General features: G+C 37.8%; 1 long non-coding RNA gene across 8 annotated transcripts in view; it reads left to right on the top strand.

Moving 5' to 3' along the window:
• Positions 1-15490, top strand: part of LOC140911441 (uncharacterized) — a 66388-nt gene extending 50898 nt beyond the window's left edge. For 3 of the 8 annotated variants that reach the window (XR_012158957.1, XR_012158955.1, XR_012158956.1), the window contains 4 exons: positions 6216-6293; positions 7170-7222; positions 9577-9604; positions 12152-15490. This is a non-coding gene — a long non-coding RNA (uncharacterized lncRNA). Of the gene's footprint in view, positions 1-6215; positions 6294-7169; positions 7223-9576; positions 9775-12151 lie in introns of all 8 variants that reach the window. The other 5 variants (XR_012158960.1, XR_012158958.1, XR_012158961.1 and 2 more) reach the window with 5 other exon arrangements.
• The last annotated feature ends 3613 nt before the right edge of the window (positions 15491-19103 follow it).

The raw sequence follows: 19103 nt of genomic DNA, 5'->3' as shown, positions 1-19103 counted from the left end.
GGCTCACCTTTCACACACAAACTTAAACACAACATAGTGTCTCAGCTGCAATCCAAGCCATTTCCTGCTTCAGCATTCCTGACACACACACTGCACGCAGCATACTTTAAAATATAACCAGCCTACATCACTGATTATAAATATAAACAGCCTACATCACTGATTCTTAAAACACAGCCTTTTAGAATTCTCCCTCTAACCACAGAGGAATCTTGGAAGACTTTCTGTCCCAGTGAATTGTAAGAATTCCATTGAATACATTTACTGGAAAAAAAGAAAATGAACTGAAATGAATTTTAAACAGCCCACTTATTCAATTAGTGCTATATTTCAAAGTCAGGCTCCTCCTACATTTCAGAAAATGGCGTAAGACATTTTACAATGTAATTTTTCCTTTTAGAGATTTATTCTCAGAAAATTGGCACCATTTATTGCATGCATGCACAAACGAGATATAATATCTCTCTCTATATATATATACACATACACATATGCTATAGGCTGAAGAAGAACATTTTGCTTTTTGAACAAGTACATGAGAACTCTGCATGAATTGTGCCTATTTTCTATTAATCAGACTCTGCATTTGAGTATGGATATATACATTCCACACAACACACTATAGGCCAGATGACAAATCCTTTATTCTCATTAATGAGAGGGTACTCACACCAGTAGTCCCACTGATTTCAACACCAGTGAGAATAAGGTCCTTTGTTAAGAGAACACTAAGGCCCAGTCTTGCAATCTATCTGGTACACCTGTGAATGGGCACAGATGTCCAACTGACTTCAGTGGGACACAGGGATGGTACAAAGGTCCTCTTGTGTGGAACATTTGCAAGGCCATAGCTGCAAGGTTAAGCAACAAAAGGTAGTAATTGACAAGCTTAAAGTTAAATGTACAACCTTAAACCTGCCCTTCTTGGGGATATATTAGTTTTTAGTTGCATGGCTATGTAGTATTCTTCCATCTAAGAATGCTATATCCTGTGTGCGTATTTCTGTAGCCTGCACTTGCCTCAAATATCTACAGGCAATGGGTATAAGAACATAAGAATGGCTATACTGGGTCAGACCAAAGGTCCATCCAGCCCAATATCCTGTCTACCGACTGTGACCAATGCCAGGTGCCCCAAAGGGAGTGAACCTAACAGGTAATGATCAAGTGATCTCTCTCCTGCCATCCATCTCCACCCTCTGACAAACAGAGGCTAGGGACACCATTCCTTACCCATTTTGGCTAATAGCCACTAATGGACTAAACCTCCATGAATTTATACAGTTCTCGTTTAAACCCTGTTATAGTCCTAGCCTTCACAACCTCCTCAGGCAAGGAGATCCACAGTTTGACTGGGTGCTGAGTGAAGAAGAACTTCCTTTTATTTGTTTTAAACCTGCTACCCATTAATTTCATTTCGTGGCCCCTAGTTCTTATATTATAGGAATAAGTAAATAACGTTTCCTTATTCACTTTCTCCACACCATTCATGATTTTATATACCTCTACCATATCCCCTCTAGTCTCCTCTTTTCCAAGATAAAAAGTCCTAGCCTCTTTAATCTCTCCTCATATGGGACCCATTCCAAACCCCTAATCATTTTAGTTGCCCTTTTCTGAACCTTTTCTAATGCCAGTATATCTTTTTTGAGATGAGGGGGACCACATCTGTACGCAGTATTCAAGATGTGGGCGTACCATGGATTTATATAAGGGCAATAAGATATTCTCTGTCTTATCTCTCTATCCCTTTTTTAACGATTCCTAACATCCTGTTTGCTTTTTTGACTGCTGCTGCACACTGCGTGGACATCTTCAGAGAACTATCCACGATGACTCCAAGATCTTTCTCCTGATTAGTTGTAGCTAAATTAGCCCCCATCATATTGTATGTTTTGCTGGGGTTATTTTTTCCAATGTGCATTACTTTACATTTATCCACATTAAATTTGCCATTTTGTTGCCCAATCAATCACTTAGTTTTGTGAGATCTTTTTGAAGTTCTTCACAGTCTGCTTTGGTCTTACCTATCTTGAGCAGTTTAGTATCATCTGCAAACTATGCCACCTCACTGTTAACCCCTTTCTCCAGATCATTTATGAATAAGTTGAATAGGATTGGTCCCAGGACTGACCCTTGGGGAACACCACTAGTTACCCCTTTCCATTCTGAAAATTTACCATTTATTCCTACCCTTTGTTCCTTTTCTTTTAATCAGTTCTCAATCCATGAAAGGATCTTCTCTCTGATCCCATGACAAATTAAGAGCCTTTGGCGAAGGACCTTGTCAAAGGCTTTGTGGAAATCTAAGTACACTATGTTCACTGGACCCCCTTGTCCACATGTTTGTTAACCCCTTCAAAGAACTCTAATAGATTAAGACATGATCTCCCTTTACAGAACCCATGCTGACTTTTGCACAATAATTTATGTTCTTCTATGTGTCTGACAAATTTATTCTTTACTATTGTTTCAATTAATTTGCCCGGTACAGACGTTAGACTTACCGGTCTGTAATTGCCATGATCATCTCTAGAGCCCTTCTTAAATATTGGCGTTACATTAGCTATCTTCCAGTCATTGGGTACAGTAGCTGATTTAAAGGACAGGTTACAAACCATAGTTAATAGTTCTGCATTTTCACATTTGAGTTCTTTCAAAACTCTTGGGTGAATGTCATCTGGTCCTGGTGACTTGTTACTGTTAAGTTTCTCAATTAATTCCAAAACCTCCTCTAGTGACACTGCAATCTGTGACAATTCCTCAGATTTGTCACCTACAAAAGACGGCTCAGATTTGGGAATCTCCCTAACATCCTCAGCCGTGAAGACCGGAGCAAAGAATTCATTTAGTTTCTCTGTGATGACTCTATCGTCTTTAAGTGCTCCTTTTGTATCTCGATTGTCCAGGGGCCCCATTGGTTGTTTAGCAGGCTTCCTTTTTCTGATGTACTTAAAAAAACATTGTGTTATTACCTTTTGAGTTTTTGGCTAGCTGTTCTTCAAACTCCTTTTTGGCTTTTCTTATTACATTTTTACACTTAATTTGGCAGTGTTTATATTCCTTTCTATTTACCTCACTAGGATTTGACTTCCACCTTTTAAAAGATGCCTTTTTATCTCTCATTGCTTCTTTTACATAGTTGTTAAGCAATACTCAGATATCCACCCCAAACACATTGCCAAAAACTCATCCATTTCATCCTCACCCATAATAACATTACATTTAACAGCAAACACTGTGTTCTAGCCATGGCTACTAGGATGGCTCCCCCATATGCCAACCTCTTTATGGGTCACTATGAGGAAGAATTTATGGAAAAATGCACCACAAAACCAATGATACACCTGGGATACATCAATGATATTTTCATGCCCTAGACAGTCAACTTAAATTCCCTCATAGATTTCCACCACAACTTCAACACCCACCACCCACCCATAAAACTGTCTCTAGAACATTCCCACAGCAGCATCAATTTTTTTGGACACCACTATCAGCTTCAGCAATGAAACTCTACAGATAACTATCTGCAAGAAACACACAAAACTATATGGGTGAAACCAGACAAACACTGTGCTTTCGAATGAGCTCACACAGACAAACAATAGAAGACAAAGACAGCCTACCACCCGTGGGCAAACACTTTTCACAAATCATAAATCACTCCAAATCAGATTTCTCAGGCCACATCTTCAAAGGAAACCTGCACAACACCTTCAAAAGACAAACATGGGAAAATTAGATTCATAACTCTGCTAGATAACAAAAATCCTGGGCTCAGAGATGTTGGTTTTATGCCTCATTACAACAGTTTTTAACCTACTAATCCTCTTTGTCCTATGACTGCAGAAGTATTAATTGTTCATCTCACATTAACTGGTCTCCTGCAACGTTTGAATCCCTCGTTCTTAACAGTCCCACCTTGTATTTAGCTGTGATACTTTGCTTTTTCCAGATGTGAAAAAGAGCTATGTGCAGCTTGAATCATCCACCAACAGAAGTTGGTCCATTAAAAGATATTATCTCACCCACCTTGTCTCTCTAATGTAGTATCACACAGTATTTCTCCTACTGTCCTAAGTGCATACAGTAGTTGGACTTCAGAGACATTACTGGTCGCAGCAGTATTCACTATACTTGAAACGGGGAATACATGAGAATCAATAATGCCTATAGAAATGGAATGAACTTTTTAAGTGCACCCATTCTGGGTGGGAATCTTCCTTTGCATTCCTGTGTACATTGCCAGTACATCTTTATTGATGTGCGTGTCAAAATTTTTGAACTTAGTTGTCTAAATTTAAGCACATTAAAAGTAGTCTTATTTTCAGAAGTGCTGAGCATCCACAGTTACAGCTGATTTCATTAGGATTTGTGAGAGCTCAATACCCCCTGAAAATCTGGTCACTTATTTAGGTGCCTAAGTTTAGGTGTAAAGTTAGACACCAATAGTTGAAATTTTAGACACCGATATTTGAAAAATTTGGCCGTAGACATTGGATGATTTGTTCCCTTCTTTCCAGGTTATGTGTTTCAATAATCTGGGGCCTGATCAGTGCTTAATTTGTGCCAGGAATTGCCACGTCTTGGCAGTTCATAGCCCCAGCTCCTCTGGGATTGCTGCATCAGTTAAGAAAGTAAAAAAAAATTGCTTGAGCCCCAGCACCTCTTTCATTACAAATTAAGCACTGGGTCTGATCCATGCCTTGCTGAAATCAAATGGAAAGATGCCCTTAGACTCCTTTGGGGATTGGATCGAGCCCTAAGTCAGCAGTCACATGCTCTATGTGTTCCTTTTCAACCAGCAGCACAGCCTTCCTTAGGTTTAATTCAAGAAGAAGGAAGTTGACTAAGGCTATGGCTGCACTACAGAGTTTACTCTGATGAGCTGCGGCACCATAGCCCTGCTAGTGCAGACAATCTCTAAGCCAATGGGAGAGAGCTCTCCGGTCAATTTAAATACTTCAGTCTCCATGAGAGGCAGTAGCTATATTGGCGGGAGAAGCTCTCCTGCTGACATAGCGCTGTCCACATTGGTGCTTGGGTCGGTGTAACTTACATTGCTTGGGGGTGGCTTATTCACACCCCTGAGTGATATATTTATACTCACTTAAGATGTAGTGTGTACATAGTCTAAGAAGCTAATTTAGCTGCACAATCATGCACAGCAGAACATTAATTAGCTGCAGCTCTGTAGATCAGGCATTTAACTACGAAGCTAAGCTACCTACAAACTTTAGGTAGCTTATACACGTTAACATCTTTTCACTGTTACTATATACTTTTATACTTCTATCTGTGGCATGAAGTATAAGCACTGTTTAATGTGTACCTTTCTTATAAGTTTCAGAGGTACAGGGTAATACAAAGAACAAGATATTATACATGTGCATCAAAGGCCTTGATCCTGAAATTTACAACAAGCAAAAGGATTGTTATGCCTTTTCATAGCCCCATTGCAGTCAGCAGGGCTCCATGCAGGTGCCAAAGCCAGGCATTGTAATTTGCAGGGTTGGGGCTTAGACTGATAAAACTATATCATATATTGATATAGTATGTGCTCATGTAATTAAAGAGTATATTACAAAACAGAAGCCAAAAAGGGCCTGAGTTAAAGCTGCATATTCAATCCTAACTTTTTAATTTCTGATGTTTAACAATGTAAACATACAATCTCACAGGCTCATTAACAGTCTGTTGCATGAAGTATTTCTTTTTACATGGAAAAGAGAAACAAAGAAGGACAAGACTTGAAAGCTCTGTAGCTTTGATAAGTTGGCAGTAGGTCATGTAAATTCTGTAATTCAGAACCAATTCTCTAGCTATTACTGGAATGACTGGTCTCATAAAACTAGGAGGGCCTATAGGAAAAATGCTCTTTCCTTGTGAATCTGAGTAGCTGTAGAACTCCTGAAGTTCACCATTCCAGAACTTCCTCTTTCTCGTCTTACAAAGAGTGAAGAAGCCATCCTAACCTCTTTGCATAGAATAAGTCCACATGGACTAATCAAGAGAACGTCCAAATTCTTTGCCTCACTCCAGGTACAACTTCAGTACACTTTTCACTAGGCAGCGAGGTTAGTCAGCATACATACATCCAGCACAGCCTTCCGTAGCATGCACTTTGTGAGCTAAACACTGTTCTCGTTCAAACTTAAAACAACATCCAACCAATAAACACCATCATAACTCTCTCTCTCTCTTTTGGCCAGAGAACAGAGACCAAGCCTGGAAAAGTTTGTCTGAAGATGTGAAAGTTTCAGAAAGGTCTGAACTATCGAATACAAGAGGTTAGACTGGAAATGTTACATAACCTTAGCTATTTCTTCTGTTGCCCAACGATACAAGATTGACATAGAAATACAAAGATTAGTCAGTTTAAAAGTGCATTTACTTCCTTTTCCCTGATAAGGGGAGGACTTTAATGAAATAATACTTCTATTTAATAATTTAAAAAATTAATACCACCACTGACCAAGGAATGTACAAAATAAACAAACAGTGGTCATAATCAGGTGATCTGAGATATAAAGTAAATATATTCAGTTCACAACAGTTGAAAAGACATGGGGCCTGGCATGTAAATTAAGGAGTCAAATAATATCTTGTTAGTTTTGCCAACTAGCATAAGAATAACCCATATTACTTTGTTTGTCAGTTCATAAAAATATTTTCAACATTTGTTTATCTGTTCTGTTTTAAGCAGTGAAAACAAAGTTTTCGTAAGGTATGTATTAATAGATGATGCCTTGCTATTTCACAGCATTCAAGGCTAGGAGAATTCGACTATGTACAGTTAGTGGTATGGGGGGAGGGAGGGAAAAGCTGGACAGATACTCGACCAGAAACAGGACTTACTCGGAGGGGGTCTTGCATGGACCTGGGCATACTATGTCCCACATGCTGATTTTTTGAACAGACCTGTTGCCAAGATAAAGTTTCCTTGGACTTGAGAATTTATTGGGTGTGCTTGGCTTTCGTCAGGAACACAGCAGTTTCTTCCCCACACAAACAACTCTGCTTTAACTAGGCAGGACATAAACAGAAAGAGTGCTTCACTATTATTTATATAAAAAGACAAAGATAGCTGAAATCTGGAAGTTTCATAGGATCTGGAAGTTGTGTTTTATTTCTTTTGGTCTCACTTTATGTTTACTAATTTTCAGGGCTGCTTTGTCAGAATACACTGAAAAACAACTGGCTATTCACGCATAAAAAGGTAATTAAAAATTTTATTACTTTCCCCAATACCCAGATCTTTAATCATTTAGTTATATATTGCTTCAAGATTTTGCAACTGTCGATATAACGGTAAGACAATGATACAAAGCCCAATCCTGCAAATCTTACATACGTGAACAGCCCTTACACATTCAATAGTCCCATTGATTATATAGGATTACTTGCATGAGTAAAGATTATGCAAGTGTTTGTAGGACTGAATCCAGGTTAAATTTTTACATGAGGAAAATAGGATTCCATATGTAGGGAATGTGTTATCCTGGCTCCAATCCTGCAAACATGGACACAATAGTTTTACTGAAGTTAGTGCACCTACTTCTGTACTTCTAGTTAAATGCATTCATAAGTGTTTGCAGAAGCAGAGCTTCAGTTATTTTGTTTCATAAATGATTTCCCCCTTTTTAAAAAACATGAAATAATCTGACCAAATGTAGGAGGGTGAAAGACATTTCCCAAGAGTAGCAGTGAAGATTTAGTCGCACACACAAAAAAATTACATTTATATAGTTCCTTTTATCCCAGAGAATCCCATAGCATCCTAAAAATTATACACTAAGGATGTATAACTAACTAAGATTTGGTTATGCGTATTCCCATTTCTCACTGCTGCCACTTGGAAAAAAAGGGGGGGTCGGACAGAAATAATAATAAAAAAAGAACTAGAAAAAGGTGTGTGGGAGCACAACACATATGTTTAGGACAAGAAGTGAAGAATAACACATCCAATTGAATCAACAAGATGCATTTTAGGTAGGCAGAAGGTAACAGGCCTGATCCTGCAAACACTTACCACATTCTTGAATATTGCATGTAGTCCCACTTCAAATTAAGTCTGTGGATAAATGTCCACAGGATTGGGGCTTCTATTTGGACTTTGATATTAGTATTTCTCTTGTTAGAAGTACCATGTAATTTTTAATGGGCACAAGCAGTCAGGAGTTGGACCTGTGTCTCATCCCAGAGATTTTATTGATTGAGTTAGATTTATAGTTTGTGCATTAAAATCGTCTATGAGTCAATAAAGTAATACTGTTGCAAAAAAAAAAACCCATACATAATTCTGGGATGTATTAGCAGGAATGGTGTAAACAAGACATGAGATATAATCCTTCCACTCTGTTCAGCACTGATAATGCCTCCACTGGAATACTGTGTCCAGGTCTGGGCACCACACTTTAGGAAAGGTGTGGACAAATTGGAGAAAGTCCAGAGGAGGCAACAAAAATGATTAAAGGTCTAGAAAACATGACTATGAGGGAAGATTGAAATAAAGTTGGGTTTGTTTAGTCTGGAGAAGAGAAGACTGAGGGGAAACATGATAACAGTCTTTAATTACATAAATGGTTGTTATAAAGAGGAGGATGATAATTTTTTCCTTATCCAGGGCAGGACAAGAAGTAATGGTCTTAAATTGCAGGCAAGGGAGATTTAGTTTAGAGATTAGGAAAACTTCCTAATTAGAAGGGTAGTTAAGTACTGGAACAAATTACCTAGGGAGGTTGTGGAATATCCATCAGTGGAGTTTTTTTAAGGACAAGTTAGACAAACACCTGTCAGGGATGGTATAGATCAGTGGTTCTCAAACTAGGGCCACCGCTTGTTCAGGGAAAGCCCCTGGCGGGCCGGGCCAGTTTGTTTACCTGCTGTGTCAGCAGGTTTGGCCGATCGCAGCTCCCACTGGCCGCGGTTCACTGTAGTTTGAGAACCACTGGTCTAGATAATACTTAGTGCTGCCTCAGTGCAGGGGACTGGACTAGATGATCTACTGAGGTCCCTTTCAGTTCTACATTTCTATGATTACTCTAACCATGCTGGGATCATGGCTAGAAAAGAATGCAGACGGGAAAATGCTCTATGTATTGGTTCACTAACACACCTTCATGCTCATGTAGGTGTTCCTTAAAAGTGTCCCATCAATGTATTGGCCCTGTGCTGGAATGTGAGATTTGATGGGATCAAATACAGAGAAATTTTGTTTCAAGGAAGCAAGCATGTTGTGCAAAGCTTTCAAAATGTAAGGTAATAGTGTTCTCTCTTTGAATTTTCCGAGTTTATGTTGTAATTTTATTATTAGATTAGCAATAGGACCTGGTTGTGCCACTGTTTGGTTGAATAATATTTAATCACAGAAGCAATCCCACTGAACTCCTTGGAAGAGTGGCACAATAAACTCAGGCCCAGATCTTCAAAGGATTTAGGCACCTAACTCCTACTGATTTCAATGAATTAGGCACCTCAATACCTTTTAGGATCTGGGCATTAGTAATTAAATTTTCTTTATTTTAACTTGGAGAAATACTCAATTTCCTTCCCCTTTAACCTTCCCTTTAGAGTCCTGGATGAACTACAAGCAATCTAGGTAAGAAGAGTTGGATAAGAATATCTCTGAAGTTCATTAATTAAACTCATAACTGGCCAGAAAGTTTGGAGTCTGGGCCAACCCCACCCCAAAGGCCGAGAGTGTTGACAAGATAGAATTTCTAGTCTCTGATGGCCTGAAAAGCAAGATGCCAAGTCTTCTGCATAGCAGTGAGTGGCATACAGATGCTGGGCCAGCCCAACTTTGCAACTTTAATATTCATAAAGTGGAGCTGTTCTAGCTAATGATTTGATCATATTAGATGTTTTGGAACAAAGTTTTAAAATTTTCATACACAGATCAAGTAACTGCATGTCAAACTGACCTTTATTTGTAGACAAAAATGACAAGTTTTGCCCATTGCATTTTGTAGATACAAGTTTAGAGACCAGTTTTGAAAATTTTGCCCTGTACTAGGACTGGGTGAATAATATGCAATTTGGTAAATTCTGTTTATTTCAGTTGTATGAAATATTTAAAACCTTTAATTGTTACTTGCTTAAATTTAGATTTAATCAACAGATTGTAAGGAATAAATCTCTCAAAGAGCACTTTGAAGAGTTTCTGAAGCTATTTTACAAAATCAAAATTTCTGCTATTTAATATGTTTTCAAAATACCACAGGTGACTGTACATGACTTACCAGATGTTTTTTCTTTTTAAAGATTCAAGTTACGTCTGAGTTATAAATACTTTTTAAAAAAGCCACAGCCAACTCAAGTTTTGGGTGAAATATGGCTAGATAGTAGTTCCTTATACGATAAATTTAACAGTAAATGCTCATGGTTGAATTATAATTTTCTTAAGATCAGAGATGTATAACAGAACTAAGATCATGTTCTGAACAGTGTATATGAGAGAGTTGTTAACCAGTGTCTAGGCATCTTTTAACACCCCCCCCCCCATTAATCCTCCAAAAGTATTTAATTTTTTCCCAATAACAAAAATATTTTCAACATCATGGTCCACTTGAGCAAATGTTAAATCTTCCCCATAGTTCAGCATATGTTGTAGATGCTCTGCACATCACTATTGGTGCGTGAGATTATTAATATTGCTTTTCCAATCAGTAAAGTTAGTAACAGTAAACCCTTGGCATTAGTAGGAATAAAGCTAAATGTACCTTTCAATAATTAATTTTGTGGCTATAAACAGCTATATTGTATTCCCACTGACAATAACAGGGAAGCCCTAGGCTACCCAGCAATCACGCTTTCCTCTTGTATCTATACAATGAAAAGCATTCCCACCTGAGAACTCCACCATGGGTTCCCTGGTGAAACAGAGCTAGATGAGAAAGATGTGTTCTGCTGTATATTTCTCTGATCAAGCCCTTGCTTTTACTTGGACCAAATGATGAAAAACACAATCCAGCTTCTTTTCTCCCCAGCAGTTTTTAATTACCTCTAAGGCCTGTAGTAAAAGCTTTGGCTCATTGACTAATTGAGAACACTTGCCCTAGTTTGCAATTAGTAAAAATATCCCCTTTTAAAATATGTCCTTATACTCTTCCATGGAAAGGTGGGTTTACTCTTAATCAGCCAAGAGCTCAGGAACTGCACAAATTAAAGTATATGCAGGTTATCTTCTTGCTTTAGGGGATATTCACCACTGTCTGTGTTCTTGTGGAGTAATAATAAGATACCATAACCAAACAGTAGAAGATGCATATCAGATGGTTTTCCAATAACATTAGAGGAGAAAAAAGCAACTGATGTATGGGATATTGAAGGCAGATTAAGTTGTTAATGTATATTAGTATATTCTTAATTTCCTTTTAATTGAAAAAGACATATTGACTTTAATTAGAACCATTTCACAGGAACTGTCAATTAGCACATGTCAAAGTAGTTAATTCAGAACAGAATTGTTTTAATTAGGGTCTGCTTTCCTTTAACTGTGGGGCCAACGAGATCAGCCTTTCCTTATCAAGGTTTTAAATGTCTCTAAGACATACAATACAAGTGTAGTCTCTTATCTATTATTAGAAGCCCATATGGATAACATTAAAATGATGATGCTGGCATTGTTCATGAAGCACAAATCACAGTTTCTTTTATTACTGTTTGAAAAAAAAAAGATGGCTTTGAACAAAGAGCATTTTAAATACACAGATTTATCCTATTTTTAAGAGACTACAAAATGTATGACATACATGTTCTCATGTAAAGTATTATTTAATATGTCTGCTCAAATAAATGGGTCTAGTCAAATGTTTTGTGTGTTCTATCAGCCAAAGACACATAAAACATTGTCAAAGCATGCGGTAACATTTTCCCCTTAAATGAATTATAATCAAAAAGAAAAAACTGTCTCAGTGATTATTTTGGACAATATAAACCCAGCATTATTAACTTTCATTCTATGCAAAGATGTAACACCGATTGCTAATACAGTGGCTGAAAACACTAGTGAGCTAATGTGTTCTCAGTAATCAGACAATCTGAGTCTTGACTTTCACAGTATAGTTTCTAAATATGCCTGAGGTGACTGATGTACCTTGATTCCTAGCTGGCACAAGTAAGGCCCTCCATCTTTGTCTACCAGCAGGTGCTGTGAACTGTAGTATTGATATACCATCAAGTAAAAGAACAGCAGAGGAAAATATATCAAAAATGTAAAAAGTATTAATGTGAAATCTAGACTTCGCTTTATCATATGAGGGTTAGCCACCGTTTTACTGACCTACATCAATTGAGGATTACAGAGATTAGTGGAAGGAATACTTAATAGCTGAACTGTGGATTCCAAAGAGGATTATCTGGTAAGATATTTTATGTATCCTGATGCTTTATTGAACTTATTAAGGGCCTTTTTAATTCAACAATAACAGTAACATCATTTTCCAAAATGGAGTATGATATGAGTATACTAAAATTAAAAGTATACCAGAAGTATATTTCATCTAGTATGTTAATCATACTGTGTTCTTGTACTGGAACTATTTTGGTAGATGAACTGTAATACAAATTGCAGGAAGCCTTGTGATTAAAAACACTTATGTAAGATTTTTACAAATCCTGGAAAAGTAGGTGAACTTTCACTTGACAACCTCTTGAATTGAATATCTGGAATTCTACTGAAGCCTGGGTTTTCTGGAGATCACTACGGACATCAAAAAAAGCCCCTTCAAACACTGTAGTTTACTGCTTACCATTCTACAGGAGGTGTAGTTTGAGCACAACTTAACAATTGTATCATTACTTTTTATGTTACCTATTTCCAATTATATGTTAGAATAAGACCCTTATATTCATTCATTAATCCTATTGTGGCCCATTTTAAATCTCTACTTATCAGTTTAAATACTTACCATAATTTAGAATTCTTCTTTAAGCAGATCTAAGGCACATTGGCACTGAAATGCATAATCCATCCTCTTTTATACCACAGCAGAAACAATGCTTTGGATTCTGAACATATACATTTGCTTACTCTATATTATGTATTTCAAAAATTAACAATAGCCATATTTGTATCACCCATGTTTTAATATCACTCTAATACCTGTTGTGGATACGAAATTTTGGCATACTTACAATATAGCTATGCAGTGTAAAGCAATTGTCATTGCCATTACCATATTCAGATCATTATGACTGTAGGAAACTATATTTTATAGTCTGGACAAATGAGGCTTAAAAACTAATCAATCACCACAACACCCTTAAGAGGTAAGCAGTAACATATTCTTATCCCTATTTTAGAGATGGGACAACTGAGAGAGTTAAAGAGGGAAATGACCTACCCAAGTCACAAAACAAGTCAATCCAGGAGCAGAACTCAAGAGCTTTTGGCTCCCAGCTCCACACACATTACTTTGGATCATGCCGCCTTGCTGCCAATATACTAATAACAATTTACTGCACATCTCAGTACAGTGCACTCAGTTCTGTGTACTTAAGCAGGACAATGCGTTATTTTCCCTCATTAATACTAAGTCTATTTGTTGCTCAGCAGGACTAATATTTATACATTCTGCATCGTGTGATGAAGTAGCAAGCTCTGATTTCTGTTAAATCTCACAGGTTCTCATAGCAAAATGTCATTATAGAACTTCAAAAGCACTTGCTCCATAACAAGATCTTTACAATTATCTATATAATATCTTTCAGCTCCTGTTGGCTCCTTGATTTTCTGTGGAAATCCCAACTCCTCTGCCAGTTTTGGTTTATGAAAAGTTGACCCTTAAGGCATAACTATTTTTAAAAAGATATGCCGAAACGTTACAAGATATAGTAGATGTCACCCAGTTTGATATCTTTTCTGGAATACCCACTTAATAAAAATTGCATTTTTACTAAGTAATTGGCCATATGAATCATGCGCTATTCATGTATTGTTCATGAATCAAACCAAGAGCCATTTAAAAATGACTAGCATCAGGGCAACTTAATAGCTGTTCATCAGATTATTTAAATGACTGTAGCTATGATTTCCAATAATTTTTATCCAAACAGCAAGGCTTCAGTAAGCTGTTGCAGAACTCTCTCCGAAAAGAGTAACTTTCTGATTAAAACCTTTTTGTTACTGGATTTAAGAAATTAAAGAAAAAAGGGGAACTTCTGAGTTATGTATGCATCTGTCAAATGCTGGATCTTTATAGTGTAACAATTTGACCAATCACAAGTAAAAGCACTGGTGGTTTGAAGGGATATTTCATTTTATGAATCATAGCTCATAATGTAGTTAAGTACTTTCTGAACAGGCACTTCCTGAAGACTGACCAACCTGTAGATCGTGTTCCTAGTAGTTTCCGGTGCAATCGTTTGGCATGAGCGATGCATTGGGAGAGTGATTTGCCAGTATTCCAGCCACAATTTATCTGGGATTTCTTATTACAGATTAGCACCATTTCTAATTCCTTGATTGGTTGATTGGCTATACTATAAAGCCAGATGTATTTCACAGCATCATCTATATTCACCTGTTTCTTTTCTTGTTGTTGCATCCTTGACCTGATTTTGCCAATGGCTACCTGGTCTCTCAACACACTGTTGCTTTTCAGGAATATTTTCTAATAATGACAACTATAGTTATAGTTTATATTTATACTGTAAAATTACACTTAACTATTTACAATTTCAAAAAGCTGCAAAACATTCATTAATGCCAAATAAAATCACTATGGGGTAGACAAATAGTATCATTATCTCCACGTTATAGATGAGGAAATTGAGGCTGAAAGATTAAATGTCTTGCCCAGTGTCACATGGCAGTGGCAGAAGGGGGGTTAAACTAAAAGTTATCCATTCTGGGTGCATTCTTCTAGACCAGGGTCTCTCATATTTGTTTAATAGTGTAGACGACATCTTAAAGAGGGATTCACTTGTGGACTCCTTCCTTCTCACTCAGAATCCCATGTGATCTCAACTACAGAAAATGTTTACATAGAAAAGTAATATTAGGAAAGTGCCAGCCTGATGTGACCAGCCAGCAACTCCCTGGTCACCAGCAAGTACTCTGTAGACCACCAGCAGTTCACTGATCACAGTCTGAGAATCACTACTTTAGCACTATATTTTCAGGTTTATTCCTCTAGGTCAAATTGCCTCATGGTACAGCAATGTTAACTAATCCTTTATTAAACAATTCTCCAAGCACAAATAAAGCATTTAGGTTGTTAACATACATAAGTTATATTAAAGAAGGTTTCAGATCAGCACATTGTATTTTGTAGCAAAGTCATAAAATATGCTAACATGATAACATCTAATGAGGGAAATGTTGCATGCAGATGTCTGTTTGCCTATTATCCCATAAAATGACTGTATATTTTTATTTATATGAGTAACATCAGACACAAATGTGTTACCATAAATGAATTCATTTAGGAAAATGTATAAACACAATATGAATCGAATATATATGTAAAACTGTTTTAAAACCTGATATTTAATGTTTATAAAAAGAATAAAGATGAAAAAAATGTCCATAATTACATTTTTTGTTACTCTTGATGAGACAAGAAATATAGGTTCTCAGCTGGCACATTTCAGTGTGGCAGTGAAGTGAAATTTGTGCCTAACATCATGTATCCTTTACATGATGCAAAGGAGTATAATTTTATTTTTGTTGTATTTAAAGGCTCTGTCTAGGCACATTGGCCACCAATTTCATTTTTACTGCAGTGCATGGATAGCAAAGTCACATATCCTTAAGTTAATGCAAAGGGCTTAAGAAAGAAAAGAAAAAGTCTAATTTTTGTTGTTGCTCTTGTCATTTGAAATTTCTATAGTGTCTGTGCACATTGGGCACCATTTCATTTTTATTGCACTGCACTGATAGCAATGTCACATATCGTTAAGTTAACACCAAGTAAGTAAAAAAGAAAAACAGAATTTTTTCTTGCTACTACTGTTGTTTGAAAGGTCCATATTCTGTGTATGTAATTTTTGTGGGGAGGAGGAAGTACCAGAAACTTTAATATACAACATAAAAAGTTTGTTTATTTATTTTGTACTGCTTCATGGTACAGCAGCTAGAAATCCAGTGCTACCTGTATGTCCTATCCATGGGATAAGGATTTGGAAAACTGAGCGCCCCATCAAGAAAATAAAAACAATTGCATGCCCCTATTCCCTGACTCAGGCATGTATTGTTAAAGGCCTACCTTACTCAATTTCATTTATATATCTCCTGTGTTCCTCTCCTAGCTAGTCCTGTGTACCGCAGGGGGGCATGCCCCACACTTTGGGCAACACTGAGTTAATAAGTGGTTATGTGGATCCAATTCTGAACCCACGTACAACTGCCAGTCAGTACAGTGAATCCATTACCAACACTTGTCTCTGTATGAGTGCAAAATTGGGTTCTTTATCTAATCTTTTAATCATTTATGTACTGTGTCTAACAATGGCTCTTCAGCATCATACAAAATGTAAAACTCCTGACTTTGGCAGTACTCTGTAATGGTGATGTGACCTAGTGTACATTTAGATGAGTCACCTCTAGAAAGGTAGAGTACCAGAAGCCTACCTCTTGTAAATAAAACTGTATGTTTATGCCTGTAAGAAATAGTTATTAGAAATAGACACTAGGCCAGATTCTCTAGTGTGTTCTGGACCCTTTGTACTGCTTTTGTGGTGCAAAACCAGCTGGATCTGGACAGCTGAGAATTTGTCCAGCATGGGGATGGCCAGGGACCAGGACAGGGGTGGTTGTGCCTAGGAATTAGAGCATCAGTCAGTGGCCGGAAACCAGAGCCAAGGGTCAGAGCTGAAGTAATTAATCACCTGGCTTGGGGGTGGAAAAAATCAGGCACAGGAGCTAACAGAGCCATGGGCAAATGCTTTGAGCAACCACCACATGGCTGCTGCTGCTCATGGTAAGAGGAGGTCTACTGATCCCCTCAGCCAATCAGGTGGTTTGGCCAATCAGGTGGCTCAGTTGGGGCCCAACTGCACTTGTTAGACTGCCTGGGGGTTAAGGTAGCAGGTAAACAGGATACCTGTGGACCCTTTTTCTTAACAGGGGGATGCTAGCAGCTGGTGCAGACCTGACATACTCAAAGCTTCTGTGACATCCTCTGGCATGTTGAGGATAGGCTGTGTTTAGGGGGCTGGCTAGATCATGTTGTGCCCTGGCAATCCCCAGCTGGTATATGTTCCCTTGGAGACTAGTGCTAACTGGGGTAGGTTAAAGAAGCTCTCAGCAAGAATCTGGTCTGAGAGCCAGGAGGCCATATCTGCTTCTCTGCTGCACCAAGCTGACCTTTGGTGCAGCAGAGGAGCTAGGCCATTGTATATTAATGCGTGATCAATGAAAAATATGTTTATGATGCAATGGCTTAAACACCCACTCTTGTACATAGGGGTCCTTTCACTATGTCATAATAGACTACATCACAATAAGACATGGCAACACATAAATAAATTCAAATGAGATATCACTTAATTTCATGTTGTGTATTGGGGAAGTCTATTCCTCTCCACGCCTTGCCACAGGATCCTTGTGTACATCAATAAATCTCAAGCTCCAGAATGTCAAACATAATGAAAGAAAGAGAAAACGGTCAGAGCCACTCTCATAGGTCCAACCATTACACTGAATTAGGAGACTATATTAATCCCTGGACTTGCTGCTCTTGGTTCTTTGTATTGTGTCTATGAAATGCACACCTCTCTATACTCAGCCCAGTGTAAGCCTTGGTTGCTAACTTGAGAAAAGTCAGTCATACTGTTGAACCCTACCAGTACTGTTCTGGCTGCCTGCCCCTTCATCTTCCTCCTTTACCTTGAGAAAGAGTTGTATGAGAGATAACAAGAGTGAAACTTTTTGTAGCTGGTGTTAGAAAGAGTGGGATAGTACAGCACTTTTGGAAGAAATGCTGGAGCAAGAATATGCTAGGAAACCCTGAATCAAATAGCAAGAAGAAAAATTTTGCTACAGCTCTGATTTGTAGAAGCCAAATTTTAACATCTTTCTCAATTCTTCCATATGTTTTTATTTGTGTTGTCTATTTTCCTCTTGGACCTTTTGCATTATATTTTCCTGACCCAGAACATTTTAAGTTATGAAAAACATACTTATCTTGGAGCTTCACAAAATCATGATTTTTTTCCTGGATATTTTAATAAGTTCAATGGGCCTAATTTTTATTTGCTCTGTGCCTTGTATAATCATTCATATTAACATAAAATGGGTATACACACCATAATACTGATTTGATACTGGTTCATATCCACATTGCACTGGTGTAAATAACTGCAAAAGGCTGTAGAAAATTGGGCCCAACATGTTTTGCAGGGTAAGTGACACACGGCATACTTTCATCATTTCTTCATGTATTGGGTTTTAGAGGGTATTTTGCAGTAGTATCAGACTACTTCCTGCACTTTAGTTCCAGTCACCACAAAGGTTGGCATCAGACTGATTTTACAGTAGAAAGCATTAGCGGACAGAACAGGTTTTCTCAGTATGTTGAATCCATTGCTACAATAAACTTCTAACAATCCACTTGCAATCTGAGCATTTCCTCATGGCACTATTTACTATATACTATACAGTCAATGGAGTTTAATGACCAGGGCTGAATTTGGTCCATCCTTTATCTGTAAAAATCTCTAATTTACTTGTTCTGTCACAACCAAGCTGTCATAGTGATTGTTTCAATTACCAGTGACTTCCTACAGTAAAATTCCTCCAAACGAAAGTCTGTGTTAGTTTAACAGAGAATAGGGTAGACCACTGGCTTTGTATGAATTTGAGGTTTCCATTTAAAACACTTGTCTTTGGGGCCTTCAGAGAGTGAACTCTGCTGGCATGGTTGCTGTCATGCTGTCTGGAGTGGCTCAAGAGCAAGAATGCCAACTTCAGGGCAGACTGTTAAGAAGCAGGGCACCAACCCCAAACTGATGGTGAATTCTATAGGAACTCACCAACCAAGTAAAAGAGTGTAAATTCTTTAGGCACTATACAGCCTTAACATGGACTCACTGACAGTTCCCTTGAGCATTTCGATCCCGGGCAAGCTTGACTCTGTGATAGGTGGTTCCTT

Source organism: Lepidochelys kempii, chromosome 5 (genome assembly GCF_965140265.1).
Source record: "Lepidochelys kempii isolate rLepKem1 chromosome 5, rLepKem1.hap2, whole genome shotgun sequence".
In the NCBI taxonomy this organism is placed as follows: Eukaryota; Metazoa; Chordata; order Testudines; family Cheloniidae; genus Lepidochelys; species Lepidochelys kempii.
This window is presented reverse-complemented; position numbering and strand designations above follow the sequence as displayed.